The sequence below is a fragment of the Nipponia nippon genome, unplaced genomic scaffold (assembly GCF_047370975.1).
Source record: "Nipponia nippon isolate SJK-2023a ecotype South Korea unplaced genomic scaffold, ASM4737097v1 scaffold_9, whole genome shotgun sequence".
Taxonomy (NCBI): Eukaryota; Metazoa; Chordata; class Aves; order Pelecaniformes; family Threskiornithidae; genus Nipponia; species Nipponia nippon.
The window spans coordinates 25966966-25982470 of NW_028262413.1; the positions used below are offsets into that span (position 1 = coordinate 25966966).

Below are 15505 nucleotides of genomic sequence, written 5' to 3' on the forward strand. Positions count from 1 at the left end.
GCATTCAGTATAAGTCACTGTTTTAATTTTTATCTTGGTTTCTTTGAGTTCCTCGGTGACTCCTGCAGATCATGCAGCTTTTATCTTTTGATTGCCTTGTGCTTGCCTGACACTTGCATGATCATGCTTGTTCTGTGTTTAGAAAGCAGATCCTCAGTTTTCTAATAACACTGAAACATTCTGAAAACACATCCATGTCATGTCCTTATTGAAGTAAAAACTGTTTATGACAGCCTCTTTGTCTGAAGATGAGAAAGCCAGATTTAAAAAGACACCAGTGAGGTGGACGGGGAGGTGTCTCTACGATTTCGAGGTGAAGTTTAATTAAAACAAACTGGGTTGTTCTAATGAATCAAAACCCCAAAAGCTTGGGGAGCAATGAACTGCTAAAAATAAATAAAACTTGTTACTGTGAAGGGCCTGAGGCTGCCCTACAACTTTCAGGGTACTTTATGTGAAAGAGTGAGTGGGGTCTTGTGGAAAGGAAGTGATGGGTCCTACTCTCAGGGGTTCTGCTTCTGCCCTTCCTTAGAAGCACCACAAATGATCAGAGTGCAGTTGAGCTGATGAAAGGATGAGTGTTTGCACATGAGGAGAATTTAGTGGCAGCTCGAGTAGGTCAGCCTGATAATATTTATCCTGGGAAAAGTGGTTAATGCTGCCTAGAAGCCTTTTCCTAAAAACTCTACAAATAAAAAGGAGGGTTGTTACAGAAAAGCTGTTAAAGTTGTTTGAATGAGAAGTAGCAAGTGAAGATTTCTCTTTAATAGAAATTAAAAAAAAAAGATTATTTAAATTAAGGGCAATAAGCTTGTGATAATGTGCTGTAAAAACTACAGACTTCTTTGCCCTGACGTCACACAAAATAACAAAAAACCTTACTTTCTAATTATTTTTTAGTGAACTGAAGCACAGTGCTAGTAAGAGAACACACTGAACACGCTGTTCTGTAAAGTAGCTGTGTAAGATGTTTATCTGCGTTCCCTGTTGCAAACCACTCAGTACCTGTGTCGTACAGGAGATGGGCCGGCTAGCACTCTGATGGCAGGTATTTTCTTTCTTGGTGCAGAGAGGCCAGGAAGATCTTTGTGATCTTAGTGACTTTGTTAGTTGTCTCAGCCTTTCTGGCAAAGGACAAATTCTCAGCATGCAGAAATATTCTTCTACCCCTTCGTTAGCATGAGTGTGGTACTCCTGGTGCAGCCAAGGGCTTGTTCACACGAGGAAATGGGCCACTGTAGTTCAGATGCTCACACTTAGAGACCTGGGGTAGGCATTCCAAAACGGGGAATCCCAGCTATGGCTGTGCGGTGCCCAAGCTGCTTCAGGTCCTGCGGCTACGGAGGCACCATGGGTGGCTCTTTCCTCTGCCATTTGACTTGCCAAACCAGCTGTATTCCTCGATCAGGGTCGCTCCTCTAAAGCTGCCTGGGAGCCAGCAAAAAACACTGCACACTATCAGATCTACACCTCGCCTGCATCAACTCCCGTGGTAATTGTGTCTAGCAGCTGGAAGCTGGGGAACGGTCTAAGGTCTCAGCTAGTCCTGCAAAATTAGATCAAGGCTGCTCTCCCAGGCTGATGGTCAAGGAACAACGCTGGTGAAGACCTTAACAAACAGGCTCCGGATTGCTCTGACATACAAGTCATTAAAAAGTTAAAATCTGATGTAGCAGGAACCTAAGAGGCTGGGGAAGGATGTGATGTGCACACAAGGAGCTTACGATCAAGGAGTTACCTATGTGGTTCACATCTGTCCTGCTGTAAAATCTCATAAAAGAGCAAAACTTGGTGTTAAGGAGCTGCTAAAACCACTTTTGCTTCTAATAAATAAATATGCTGACTCCACACAGGTAGGAGAAAACCCTAATGTTTACATCAGGAGCTGCAGTCTTAAAGATAAGGCCCAAATTTTTTCCATGGAACAGCAGTTTCTGGGCAAAATGCAGGAAAAGGCATTTGCTTGGGTGCATCCCGGTCCCGTTGGGAATACGGGAGAGTAGCCTTCGGCGTGTGAGCGGGGATGCTGCGCTGTGGCTGGGGCAGCCGATTTAGCTCCAGCTGTGCCCCTGCTGGTCACCTTTGAGTGTGGCTTTGAAGGGGAAACTGGAACAGCGCCCAGCTCTTCTGAAAATGGGGGAAAAAAAATTTAAGAGGGAGAGAGTGCTAAAGCAAAAGAGCTCCAGACAACTAAAAATAAAATTCATAGATAAGACCCCATACACTTGTAGAAGGTTTCGACAGCCAAAAGCTTGCCTACTTTGTTGGGTTTTTTTCCAGCTATCATTGCTCTAATAAAAAAAAAAAAATCTCCTTAAAACAGCGCTGCGTTTTGCAGGTCTGTAGGTGTTCAATTGCTTGGGGAGCTCTATCTGCCCCATGCCACCCCAAATACATTGCTGAACAATTTCTATCTATTGCTATAAATGCTTTCATCCAGCTATATAATTAATAGTAAAGTTTAACGTGGTAAAGCAGGGTCACGTATGGTGTTGAAAATAAATTTAATACAAGGATAAATTGGCTGTATCACTGTGCTTGGTGTAATGTTACACCACCTAACATGTTTTCGCCGTGCAGTGGGATTTCTAGAGTCTTAATGCAAGAGATGTAAAGGGAACAATCAGCTGGAAATCCAGTCAGTTATTATTACTACAAAGCAGTTTTCACTTTTGAGCTCATTTCTTGTAAGTTTAAAGCGTTATTTGATAATGATGCTCTTTTGGTTAAATCCACATGAACACCGCAACTCCCCAGTTTTTCAGTGGTGTAATAAAGGAGGAGAATACAAAACCAGCTAAAGCCCAGTGCTCGTGATCGCCCTCCATAATTAGGATTTTCAATTTAATTTATAAAATAGAGAACAGGAGGAAGCTGAGACCTGCCAGCAAAAGTAAGACCCACTGCCATGACCCTGCACTGACCAATATATTAATCTCAATTTACCAACACACTTATAAGCATCCACTTAAAAAAAAAATAAATACCCAGAGCTGACAATAGATGTCAGCAGCACCTCCAGCTACCAAACACTGGACTGTGCGAGTGATCAGGGCAACACTCATTTTGCCTTCTTCCAATATATTTATTTAGGTAACTTGCAGGGAACATATAAGCATGTGGATGAGAGACTGAAATCGCTCGTTATTTCCTGAGAGTCAGCATCATCTCGCTAAGTAATGGTCTCCCCAGGAAAATGGCATCAGCAAAATTGCCCACTGTTTCACTGGCGAAGTCACTGCAGCTTGCTCAAACCCAGCGCTGGAGGGGCAGAGGTGGGCAGCGAGGGGAACCCGCTCCCCCAACAGGTGTTTTTTTCCCATCTCCAACACGTGGAGTTTTCTGCAGATAGTCCAAATTATTTTTCTGACCCCTGACCTCGAGAACATCGCAGCCCTGAGAGCACTGATGAGCATTGAACTGCCCCGAACGGCCTCAGCTGGGACCCCCACCCACACCTGCAGGTCCAGGAACACCCGGGGGGCACCCAGACCTTCTCTGGGGGGTGCTGGAGGGACCTACGCTGCGAGCAGTTCATTGCTAGTCCCGGCTCCTCAATGGCTCTTGGCCCATCAAGCATCTGCAAAATGAGCACAAAAGGTGTTTAGGAGAGATGTTGGTAATGTTCAGAAGATAAGAAATCCTAAGGGTCTAATACATTGAATTTTAAATCTTAGGGGGCAAAATTATCTTTGTCTGGGCAAGAGAGAGAGGCGGGATGGACCCCATCCTTTTACATCCCCATGGCCTAAGGCTGTTTCCTCTTCAAGTAACGTGGGATAACCGCGAAGTCCTGCTGCTCCAGAGCATTTTCAAGCTTTTCCCAGCACAGTCCTTCTGCCTTCGTGTCCAAAGCAGGGCAGACCAAACATTTCTGTTGGATCTAGCTAGGCTGGGCTGGAAGAATCTCCTCCGGGGCTGTGCGGGGGGCAGCTGTTTGGTGGGGAGAGCAGATGTCCCTGCTGCGGGGACGCGGATGGAGGGGAGGGGGGAAGGGGCCGTCTGCTGTCGGGCTGCCGTGTTCTTGCCCCGCCGTGGGAAATCCAGCACGAAACCTTGGGGACCTCGCCCCCCAGATGAGGGGGTTTCATATTTTTCTGACTTTCAAGGCTTTTCCTGAAAAAAAGCTGTTACCAGACTATGTTGCGCTGTGGCATGTACGATGTCCACTTAATACTGCTGGCTGTTTTACTGCCCAGTCCTTGAAATAAAACCTCGCTGCTGCAGACACTGCAGTTTTGAGTTCAGATGCTGCTTGCTCATGCTAAGGGAATTGCACAGGATGCCCTCTCGCACAGGAGTGCTATTAATTTTGGTAAACGCCAAGCCTGTTCATGGATATTCCAGCTCTAGATTGAATGATTACAGGGGCCGTTTCCATCAGGAGAGAGAAAGACGAGACCCTGGTACCTTCTCGCTCTATGTGGTTGCTCCTCTGCTCTCATGCTCCTGCCAAAAACGCTCTTTTAGTCTTTGTTTTTTTCTTTGGCTTTGTTTTTTTTTCTCTTTGCACGCTCACGGCCAGCATTACCCAAAAGGATACGAGGTCTCTTTGCGCTTGTCTCCTGTGAGGTCCCCCCTGCCCACACTGCTCCAGCGCTTGTGTCGGGGTGGTGCCTCCCTGTGCCTGATCCTGAACAGGGCCGTCATTGTCCTTCCCGCTGCCCCAGACAAAGGGGTATTGTCCTGCCCACCAGCTCCCACCAGCCGCCCCGCAGTAGCGAACCAGTTCATCCCAACTGGAGACGCTGCAGCAGTTTCAAGAATAAAAGCAGGACGTTTCATTTCTGTTAATAATAAGGCGCTTGGGAGTTGGTCCGGCTTCTCACCTGTCTTGGTCAAGGATGAGGAGCTGGGCGAGCGTCTGCCGGTAAAACCTCGGGTGGGGTGGTCCTAACCCACCCAAAACATTTCTGGGTCAGCAGCGAGCTCCCTTCACCCCCATACATCTTTCAACACGCTGGTTGTTCTTCTGCTAAACTCCCAAGGGATTATCACAGGGCTAACAAGAATCTGCATGGTTAATGTAACTTACCAAAAGAATTACTCGGACTAGAATTGTTCCATGTTAAACAATTTTTCAGCATTAAGATACTCCTTGGGAGCTCTCGGATGGTTCAGAGCAGAAGTGGGGAAAAGTCAGAAAATGGTGCAATTTCTATCTGAATGATGAAGTTTATCTGAAAATGCCAACAGGGATGCGGCTGCCCTTGAGCCCTCTGGGGATGCACATCCTGCTCCAGAATAACATAAGCTGATTCAGGGAATTAGTACCATTTTCTCCTTAAGGCACCTAAAAAATGGGAGCGCTGAATCTTGACGTTTCAAAAGTGCTTAATTCGCGGTGCCTCTTCCTTTTGTCAAAGATGGGGTGATACCAAATTTTTTTTTCATTAGTAATATCACAAAGAGACAAAAAGTGCAAAATAAGCTCATCCCAGAGCAGAGGCTTGGGATAGCATTAGACATGATGATGCCAGGACAGGCTGTTCAGGTGGCTGGATGGATTAAGACATTTTATTTTTTATATCAATATTGCTGAGTTAAAAGGTATGATATTGTAACTAAGTCAGCACACTGCACATATAAAAGAAAGAGTAAGCAAAACAGCAGAAGTTATTAGCAACTTTTACTAAAACTGGGCTTTATTTTCAGCTTAATTATGGCACCAGGGGAAAATTTACAAGCCCGGCCTTGGGAATACGAGGTAGCGAGGAAAAAATTAATTTTAAGGCCTAAATTCTGGATCTAAACAAATTTTTCCAGGTGATTTTTCAAAATTAACCCATGGCTCATTCTTGGCAGGGGCCACGCGCTGAGCCGTGACACGCGTGGCTGGTTAACGAGGTTGCCCACGGGCTCGGGGGCCAGTGAGCTGCACCCTGGGGAGGAAGGTTTTCCTCACGGTGTTTTTTAACCGTTTTCAAGGCCTGTTGCAATTTAACACATTCATCTGGAAAATGTCAGGCTCTGCTTCACCAGAAGCAGCCCGGGAGCATTCAGTGACATCCCCCAGCGGTTTTTTTCTCCTGTCCCATCACGTTTCCTCGGCAGCTACTAAAATCTGGGATATTACGAGCTTTTAGCGGGAGGTGAGGTGTTTCAGGAGCTGCGTTCTCCCTCCCAAAAGCGCTTTGCGGCCCTTGTTACACACAGCTCTCGGAGGTGCTGCAGGAGAGGGAGACTCGAGGCAACGATGAATTCATCGCCGAGTTTAAAATCTCTGTTTCATCACCTCGCTTTCTCTGGATATTTTTCCCTCTTTACAGGCAGGTTCTCCCCTCTCACAGACGCGGCGGCTCCCCGCAGACCCGCCGAGGCCTGCCCGCCGCCGGGCCGGCCGCTACTTCCGCCTAGCAACGGAACGCGGTTGCTAGGGCGAGCCCGCCGCCGCGGCGCTCCGGAAGCGGTTGCCGATGGCGCGGGCGCTCTGCTACCATAGGGCGGTGCTGGCCGCGGGGCGGGGTAAGGGGTGAGCGCTTCCGGGTTGGGGCCCTCCCACTGGAGCGCGACGGAGGGAGGAGCTGCGGCGGGGCGCGGGGAGAGCAGCGGCGGGGCCCGGCCCGGCCCGGCCCAGCCCAGCCCAGCCCAGCCCAGCCCAGCCCAGCCCAGCCCAGCCCGCCCGGGGAGCCCAGCGCCGCCGGAGCCAGGTACGGGGGCTGCGGGGCCGCTGTCGCTGCGAGGCCTGGGCGGGGGCGGTCGCTCCGCTCCGCGGCGGGGCCCGGCCGCCTCCCCGGGGCCGCGCCTCTCGCCGTGGCGGAGGAGGCTCGGCGGGGCTGGCCGCTTCAGTCCTCCCCGGCGGGTTCTCCCGGCGTGAACGGCTCCTGCCGGGCGGAGGACGGGCCGGCCCCGGCGGGGGGAAGGGCAGGGGCCGGCGCTGGGGGGCCGCGGGGGCTTCCGTAAAATCTCCCGAGGGAGCCCGGCTCTTGGCCGAGCTGCGCCCCGGGGGGGCCCCACCGCGCCCCGGGGCGTGGGCGAGGGGAATCGGCCGGGTGAGGGGTGCCGTGACCCCCGCCACGGGCGGCTCTCTGGTGTGGGTGTTGTCTGTGACCGGCTCATTGCTCAGAAGAGTGGGGGTCAGGAGGGGTGGGCGCACGTCGGGGGTGCCCGCTGACAGGCGTCTCGGGTGGGCTGAGGCTCTGCCCGTTGCTGGGAGCGCGGGGCCGGGCACCTGCCACAGGAGGAGCTGTGGGTGGCTCGGGGACTCTCTAAACCTGATCGTGTTCCTAGTGCTAAGGGAAACAAAGCACTGTATGTAACTGTAAGCATATTTACAACTTCTTTGTGTGAATAAGTTGTGTATTCCCCCCCATATCTGGGAAACTTATACGTGTGTGCTCTTTGGCACAGCATGAAACTTTAAGGGTTGAGGTTTGTTGTCTTTTCCAAATTGCTCCTAGGATCGTTGTCTTCCCTTCCCAATCTGTTTCACTGATGGCGACCGTCCTCTTCTGCCTTTTTCAACAGTGGCTTGACTTTTCAGTTCGTAGGAAGTGTCATGTATTGAGTTCAAGCTCGCATCAGTCATTAATACCTGCTGCCTCCTATGGCCCGACTTCATGTGAGGTTTTCCACCTTCCCCCTTTCTTGTTATTGGGCTCACAGTGGCCTGGTTGAAGTCACACTGTCATGGGTGTGATCTCAGGCTTGATTTTTTTTTATCAGTGACCTAATGCATATGTGTAACCAGCTTGTGCTGCCACTCCCGAAGTTCTTCAGAACTTGCCTTTTCCTTCTCACAGCTCCCCAGCTACTGGCTGTGATTTACCTAAATAAACCACCTTCTCTACATCCCTGGTTTAATGCTGTCTTGGTAACTTTGTCTCTGCCAACCTGCTGGGAGAGGACGATGGGTGAACTGAGAAGCGTGAGCTTTGTTCCCGTTGAGAAGCTCTTATCAAATATTAGCAGTGCTTTCCCACAGATGCATGCCAAAAAATACAAAGAGCGCCTTTGAGTTACGAGTTCGGGGGGATTGCTTTCTTCAAGCTGCAAAAGCCGTGGAGGATTCCTCGCTGCTTGCCAGTTGCTGAAGTTTTGGAAGTGTTTCCTATGCGGTAAAATGTTACTGATAGGAGAACTCGGGTTTCATTACGTTGTTGTTGTAGAGAGAAGCACAGAGTGGTCTTCTCCATGTGAAGCTGGGCTGACACTGGAGCTCTCTGAGTCAGGGATGAGCTGGAGATGCTGCCAGTGATAAATATCAGCAAGAGTTCTTGTACGGGGAAGGTGACTGCCAGCAAGGTACGACTAGATAAGAAAGGAATTTAAATATCATGGTGTGTACAAAAAAAATAATACTTATTAAAAAAACCTGATGTACTTGTAAAGCGTGGAAGATCATGGTGAGAACTGGCCAGACAAATATCTGTTCTCCACGTTGAAGTTCCAGATGCTGGTGTAGTGGTACCCCAGTACAGCTGATATTGCAACCTTTTGGCATAAATATTGCTGACTCCAATGAAATTTTAGACTATCCACTTGATAAAAATCAGTGTTTTATACTTACGCTTTGCATAAGTACCTAAACTTTGTTTAGATACAAGTATTTCTTCAAATGTTGCTGGCCCTGAAATGGCTTTTTCTGGACTCAAAAGTGTCCAGCTGGTGCCTTTTTTATTTTTTAAGAGCTGTTGGCCTGCAAGGAAGACAAGGCGCAGCTCTCTGCTTTACTCTGCAAGTCTATAGCAGCATATTTTCGACTGCTGACCTAAAGTCCATGCTGGTTTAGGCCAATCTGGGCCTCTTGCTGTGGTTTTTTTTTATGTGGAAAGCTCTTCCGTTATCCTCTGGCCACGGTGGCTGGAAACTTGCACCAGATTCTCACAATAAATTTATTTGTGGCCAGTACGTACCTATCCGTGTTTGTTTGTGCCAGTGTTGCCTCTTATAAAAACAGCTCTTCTCTCTTTTGGTGCTTTCAGAAAGCACTCAACTCTTGGCTTCTTATGTTCAAATCACACACACCAACCTTGCAGTTGCTCTTTTCCAGGTTCTCTGTCGATCTCTTCTGTGTGCATGTTTGCTTAAAGCTAATCCCTGAATGCCTGTCTGTCTCTCTTTTTTTCCTTGGATTAAAGAGCTTTCCAGTTCTTAGTAGCACTTCTTGCAAAGTCTGACCTTGCTTCATTCCAGCCCATCTATATTACTCTTCTGTAGGAGTTTTTATGCTGTTCCAGTTCTCTGTATCGACAACAATTTGACTTCCTATGCCCAAGTCGCTGATGGAAAATATTCTGATGGGATTGATCAAGCAGGCAGGTTCACAGAGCTCCATTGCGAGGAGAGTTATGAGCTGGGTGAGATTGTTAGTGCAACCTAGTCCACAGCCACTTGCTGCCTTTCTTACACTGAGATTGCCCCCTTTTTTGTGGTTTTTAAGCTAATTTCCAGCTCTTCTGAATCTATTGGCTGCTGTGTATTTTCAGGTTAACAGATGAAATCCTGTATAATGCCTTAAAAAGTGCTACCAGATGAGACTAGGAATCCATCTGGCCTAGTATCCTGCTCACTACTAACCAGTAGCAGATGCTTGGGGAGGGGAGTACACAAATACAGCAGATCTAATCTGGTGAAATATTGCTTCATTTTTTTCTCTCCAGCAGTTTATGAGCTCCCTGAGCCAGGTGTTTGAATTTAGTAACCTTCACACTTCTCTTCCACGGATTTGTCCTCTCACTTTGAGTCTTGCACAGAGACACACAAAACTGGACACTAAGTGTGTAGGCTACTTCTGATGTGGTCTACACATGAGGAAGAGAGAAAACAAAAACTGTGAGTGTCCAAAAAAACCTAGCAAGAAACAAATTCAGAACAAATTACTTCTTCACTTTCTCCATGACATTCACAGTTTTAGGAAACTACTTCTTCCATTCCTGGCAGTGTCTTGCCCGGGCTGAATTGTCCTCATCTGTTTAGGCTTTCCTTTCCACGTCTTTTCTCCTTGCTCTTTATGTTATTGCCAGCTCTGCTCCAGCCTCCTTGAGACAGGGATGACAGGAGGGGCAGCACAGGCGAATGGGGCAGGTTGGCAGAGGTGCTGATCAGATCAGCAAGTGATATTTATGGTGCGGGTGCCTCTTTAGAAAACACTGTACTCTGTGGCTTTGTACTTTGTTCTATATTGTCTGTGCAATTGCAGATGTTCTGCTTGTTCGTTAGTGATCAAAAAGCACGGAGCTACAGTTTTTGTGGAATACTCTGCTGTAGCCCTGTTGTCCTGTTCCCCAGCGTTGGCTTGAGTTCAGTCTGTCATCTTTTTATGTTTAAGTTAGGGTGGTTGTTCCTGATGTGCTGCGCTTTGAATTGTATCACCCACTCGTATCACGAGATTTTACTGCAATTCCTTAGAGTCATTGCTCTTATTTACTGATCATGTTGAATTATTCAGAGTAGCAAATGTTGTCATCTTAGTACTGCCTTCTCTTGCAACGGCTCAATGTAGTTGAGCAGAGCAGAATCCTCTGGTGAGTCCCCTCCACTACAAAATTGACCAGTGATGCCTTTCTTCCCTCTTCCTTATCTTTTTTTTTTTTTAACTAGTTATTTACATATGTGAAGGACTTTTCCTTGTATCCTATGGAGTTTTGTTCTCCAAAGAGCTTTGAAGGATCTCGTCATGTAGTATGCTTGTTTTTTTCAATGAAATATATCAGCTGCCTTTTCCTTGTTCACATGCTCTGCCTCCTGCAAAAGAAAAATAAAAGACAACAACCTCCAACTGACTCCTGAGACATGACTTCATTTTGTAAAATATAATTAGCCCTGCGTCCGTTTAGTCCATTCTTTAGGACAGCTCTGATTTTCATGCCGTGGTTGCCCAGATGCCTCTCAATTGCTCTGTGAAAGCTGGTGCAAGTGTCTTTCGGGTACTCTGGTGCAGCTTTAACCGAGAAACTAGGCAAGGAACTTCCCCATCCTCCTCCTGAGTGACTTTGTATGTAAAATGAGGTTGTTGCTGTTGCCTTGTCTTCTGAGTGGTCCTTTGCCACCTGAAGCCTTATTTGCTTGGCTTGCTTTACTGGGGTCAAGCAGGGAGAGCGGAGATGGCCGAGCTCAGTACATTGAGTGTAAAACACAATTTTAACTTTTGGGAGATATTGTCTAATGATTATTTAACCCAGTAATAAATCATGGGACGTGGGTTTTTTTGTTTGTTTGTTTGGCTTTGGTTTTTTTTATAATAAAACCTTACTAATTTGTATTGAGTTTCCTGGTTGGACTTTTAGCCTTGCCATACTGGCTGGATTGGCTTCCCTTACTCCTATGGCCTGGTCAGATCGCACAGCAGGGGCTCACACCAATACTTCAGCTGCTGTTCAAGCTGAAAGCAGGAATTGCTGCTTCTCTCACCTGCTGCCAGGGAGGAGTCACTTTATGCTATTTAAGAACTTAGTCTTGGCATTATATATTGACCTGACACTGGCACAGTTTACATGGAAGCATTTGAAGTCTCTATTTAATGCCATGTTTCCTGCTTGTACAACTGCCTGGTGATAGCATGACAGCTGCTATCACTGCTTGGGTGGCTGAGACTATAGCTTTCTAGTTTAAGCTTGGAATTCTGATTTACAGGGTATATTTCTTGCTGACACAGTAAGCTTAGATTATTGGAATGGTGGTGCTTAGATCCTCTAAAAGCTTGCTTAGTCCTTGTATGCTTTGAAAATGTCCCATTGACTTGTCTGCCCTCCACTGTGTTTTGAATGAACCCGCTACATCCATATTATCACTTTAAAAACAGACATCTGAGTTTCTCCATCTTACTTCTAGACTTCCAGTGTTTGTGTAGAAACACACTTGTGCCTTGGGTTTGTCTTCCCATCTTATTTTACTTGTACTGTATTGATTTTTCTAGCTTCTGATTTTTACATGGCTAATTCTTGTTCCATCTGTAGGGGGTTTTGAGGAGATGAAGTTCTTATGAATCAGCTTCCTTCCCCCAAAAGCTGCATCGTCCTCAAATATATGCTTCTCTGTATCTGCTGGCTTTCTCTGCTCCTCTTCTGAAGTGTCAGAGGAGCCTTCAATCTTCATTGCAAGTGCCAGTGTCCTGGTGCTATTTTGGTTAACTGAGTCCTCATTCTTGTACAGGCTTGCAGTTGTCCAAAAACCTTCTCAATTCCTAATGAATCCAAGCCTGAGTGTGGGGGCAATTCTTTGAGATGCTGTCACACAACTCTTGGTCATTGCCTTCCTATTCTCAGCCTGAATTTTGCCTCCAGAAACTTCCCTCCATCATATGCTAGCTGTACCTTTATGGACTACAGTCAGCAGCTCCTTCCTGATGTTATTTAGTAGTGTTTTCCTGCACAAACAGGTAGTCACTGAAGATACACCCTTTGGAGTCCTGCAAAATTCCTGGTTTTGATGAAATTATGGCAGTGGTCACCTTGACCTGCAGAGGGCTGAGACAGCTGAAGGCTTCAGTCTACAGTGGCAGAAATGCCAGCATGGAAAGCACGGTGTGCAGGATGTAAAGGAATCGCCTCAAAGGAGATGACTCTCCCCCTGCTCTTGTGAGACCACACCTGGAGCACTGCATCCAGCTCTGGGGTCCCCAGTGCAAGAAAGACATGGACCTGTTAGAGCGGGTCCAGAGGAGGCTGTGGAAGTGGTCAGAGGGCTGGAACACCTCTGCTGTGGAAAAAGGCTGAGAAAGTTGGGAGTTGTGCAGCCTGGAGAAGAGAAGGCTCTGGGGAGACCTTATTGCGGTGGCCTTTCAATATATAAAGGGGGCTTATAAGAAAGACGGAGAGATGTTTTACCAGGGCCTGTAGTGACAGGGCAAGGGGCAATGGCTTTAAACTGAAAGAGGGTATGTTTAAATTGGACATAAGAAACTTTTTATGACAAGAGTGGTGAGACACTGGAACAGGTCATCCAGAGAAGCTGTGGATGCCCCATCCCTGCAAGTGTTCAAAGTCAGGTTGTACAGGGCTTTGAGCAACCTGATCCAGTGAAAGATGCCCCTGCCCATGGCAGGTGGGTTGGACTAGGTGATCTTTACAGGTCCCTTCCAACCCACACCATTCTGTGATTCTATGGAGATGTAAAATCTCAGGTTTGTTGTGCCTGCTTCATCACTATATTCCATATTAAATCCCCCTAGACCTTCCTTTCTTTTTTTTATAGAGGGAGGAGGTATTTTAACTCCTTGCTAAAACACCTGTTTGATTTCTGGTCCACCAGACACTACCTGCCTTTTAAAAGACAGCTTATTTCTAGAAGTTGGCAAAACCAACAATGAAGCGCAATCAGTGTGAGATTACCACCATTTTCTCCTGGCTTTTCATATGTTATTCCTTCCTGTAAGATCTATTTAGAGCAGCTCATCTTCCAAAATGGATAGGTGTCTCTTACCTGTCTGAATCTTCTGTTTTAGTTTGCTCATCTGTGACTAAATCTCTTCTGGATAATAACTTAATAGCCTGAAGAGTTGACAGCAATTCTACCGTGAAGATGAGCCTGACAGTTTCTGCTTTGTGGAAGACAATTGAGTAGTTTGGATTTGCTACTCCTAGCATTTAATGCGAGAACTGGGGACATCAGTGGTGAGATGGGAAAACTGTTTTCCTGTCTGCCTCTGCTATCCTGCTCCTCTTTTCTTTTTTCTTTTTCCCTTTTTCCTCTTCTTATGATTATATTATGACATTCCTTTAGGCTGGGAAAATTGCAGGTGTTTACAAAGAAGTGAAGGCTTCTTTGCAGTCCTGAATCTGCTGGCATTTTTTCTGAAGCTGTTGCGTTTCTTTAGTCTTCTAAGATGAGCTGGCCATATTGTGCATGGTACATTAGAGAAGGCCACATCATTTATTAAATATCCTGAGTAGTTGCTGTCCTATATATGTGTTTTAATGTCTATTGATAAAGCTTGGTGAGTTTATGCAGTTCGTGATGAGGCTAAGATGACTCTGGAATACCTGCTTTCTGTAGAGCTACTCCTTTTTTCCAACCCACAAGGAATCACTGTGCTTCAGTGCTGAAGCTAGGTTGTATTAAGTTGTAGGAGAAACCTATTTGAACTCTGTGAAGCCAACCAGTCTGAAGTGTGTGTTTCTTGAAGCTATTTATTTTATGTTGCAAAATATAATCAATTCCATCTTAGCGATTTGCTATGGAGCTCAGTTCATGATTTAACTCATCCAGTGTAGCAGAAAATCTTGTGTGCTTAGGAGGTTGAAATTTGCATGTGTTTTTTCTTAAATACTTATCTTTGTTGCACCTGTAATTAGGGTAACATCTTGTTCATAGAAAAAACAAACCAAACTCAGTGTTCCTTTGCTTAGCTGCTGCATGTTCACTCTTGAGTTATAAATCAGAATGCAGATTCAGATGCTGTCGTTTTTCTTCCTTCATGTTAATGGAGAGCACGCTACAGGAAAAACTGACTTGAAGGAAATCTATCTGCATCTGTCTAGTCTTCCTCATAGCAAGGAAGGGCATATGAATTGAGTTAGTACTACTCTTGGATAAAATTCTTTAGGTGGGTTTCTGAAATGTAGCAGTCTCAAGCATCTCAGACTTACTGGGTCTTCAAGCTTTCATTCCTTGTGACTCGAAATTCTTGTAGATGTGACTTCTGCTTATTTAGATCTATTAAAAACAAATAAGAGGGAGTCCTCTAAAATACGGCTTATAATATTGTTCCATTGACAGAGCCAGTTCTGGTAAGTGTAATGAAACAATTCAGCTTTTATGAGGCTTGGTACAAATTGCTTACTTGTAAGTCCTGTAGCAACCCTGGCTTTGGCTAGTCTGGCTGTCCTTAGGTACCTTGTAACTGTCTTCCTTTGTAATGTGCAAGGCTAGTTTCTACAGCTTGTTTTTATTTCCTAGATCTTAAAAGAACAAGTTTCAATGAACAAATGAAACTTATCCTGTAACATTTTAATGAAGCAGAGACCACATACTTTGTAGTTGTCTCTTTTCAAGTCCAAGTTAGACTTCAAAGGTCTCACCTTTAGGAGGCTCATGAAGACTCATTCTTGCTGTCACTTTTTGGCAGGGCTGCAGTAGCAGGTAACCACAATAGATTTGCACTGGGAGCAAGGGATTGCAGTAGCGCATGCATTAAGTAACTCTTAGATGGAAATAAGCGTTTCCAAAATACGTGCTATGTGTGCATCCACCAGGTAGTGAGGTTCTTGCCCACCCTGAAAAATGTTTGCTCCATGCTTGCAGTCCCATTTTGCTAGCCATGGACTACCTCAGCTAGCTTAGCAGCAGTGCCAGGCTAGATGGTTTGGAGGTCCTTGGGTTCTCTGGATGATCATCTTGCAGCTGAGATCAGGCCTGCAGCCACTTCGGTATCTGATACTGCTTCCCAGCTGTCCTCTGTTTGGAAAGGTTTTGACAGGTTCTGAAAAAGCTCTGTGCAGTGTTGGCAGCGCTACGGCTTCAGTTTTACTGGTGATAGATGCAACACCAGTGATGGTAAATCATAGTTAGGCTGTGCTCTGCTTCTGCAGGAAGAATATCTCTGCTGAAATTTGTTATTCAGTGG

The 15505-nt window shown here is 46.2% G+C and overlaps 1 protein-coding gene across 4 annotated transcripts in view; it reads left to right on the forward strand.

The window, feature by feature from the left end:
• Positions 1 to 6534: 6534 nt before the first annotated feature.
• Positions 6535 to 15505, forward strand: part of CSNK1G1 (casein kinase 1 gamma 1) — a 110928-nt gene continuing 101957 nt past the window's right edge. The window contains exon 1 of one of the 4 annotated variants that reach the window (XM_087743881.1): positions 6535 to 6650. The gene's annotated coding sequence lies outside the window, so the exon portion shown is untranslated. The remainder of the gene's footprint in view (positions 6651 to 15505) is intronic. The other 3 variants (XM_087743878.1, XM_087743880.1, XM_087743879.1) reach the window with 3 other exon arrangements.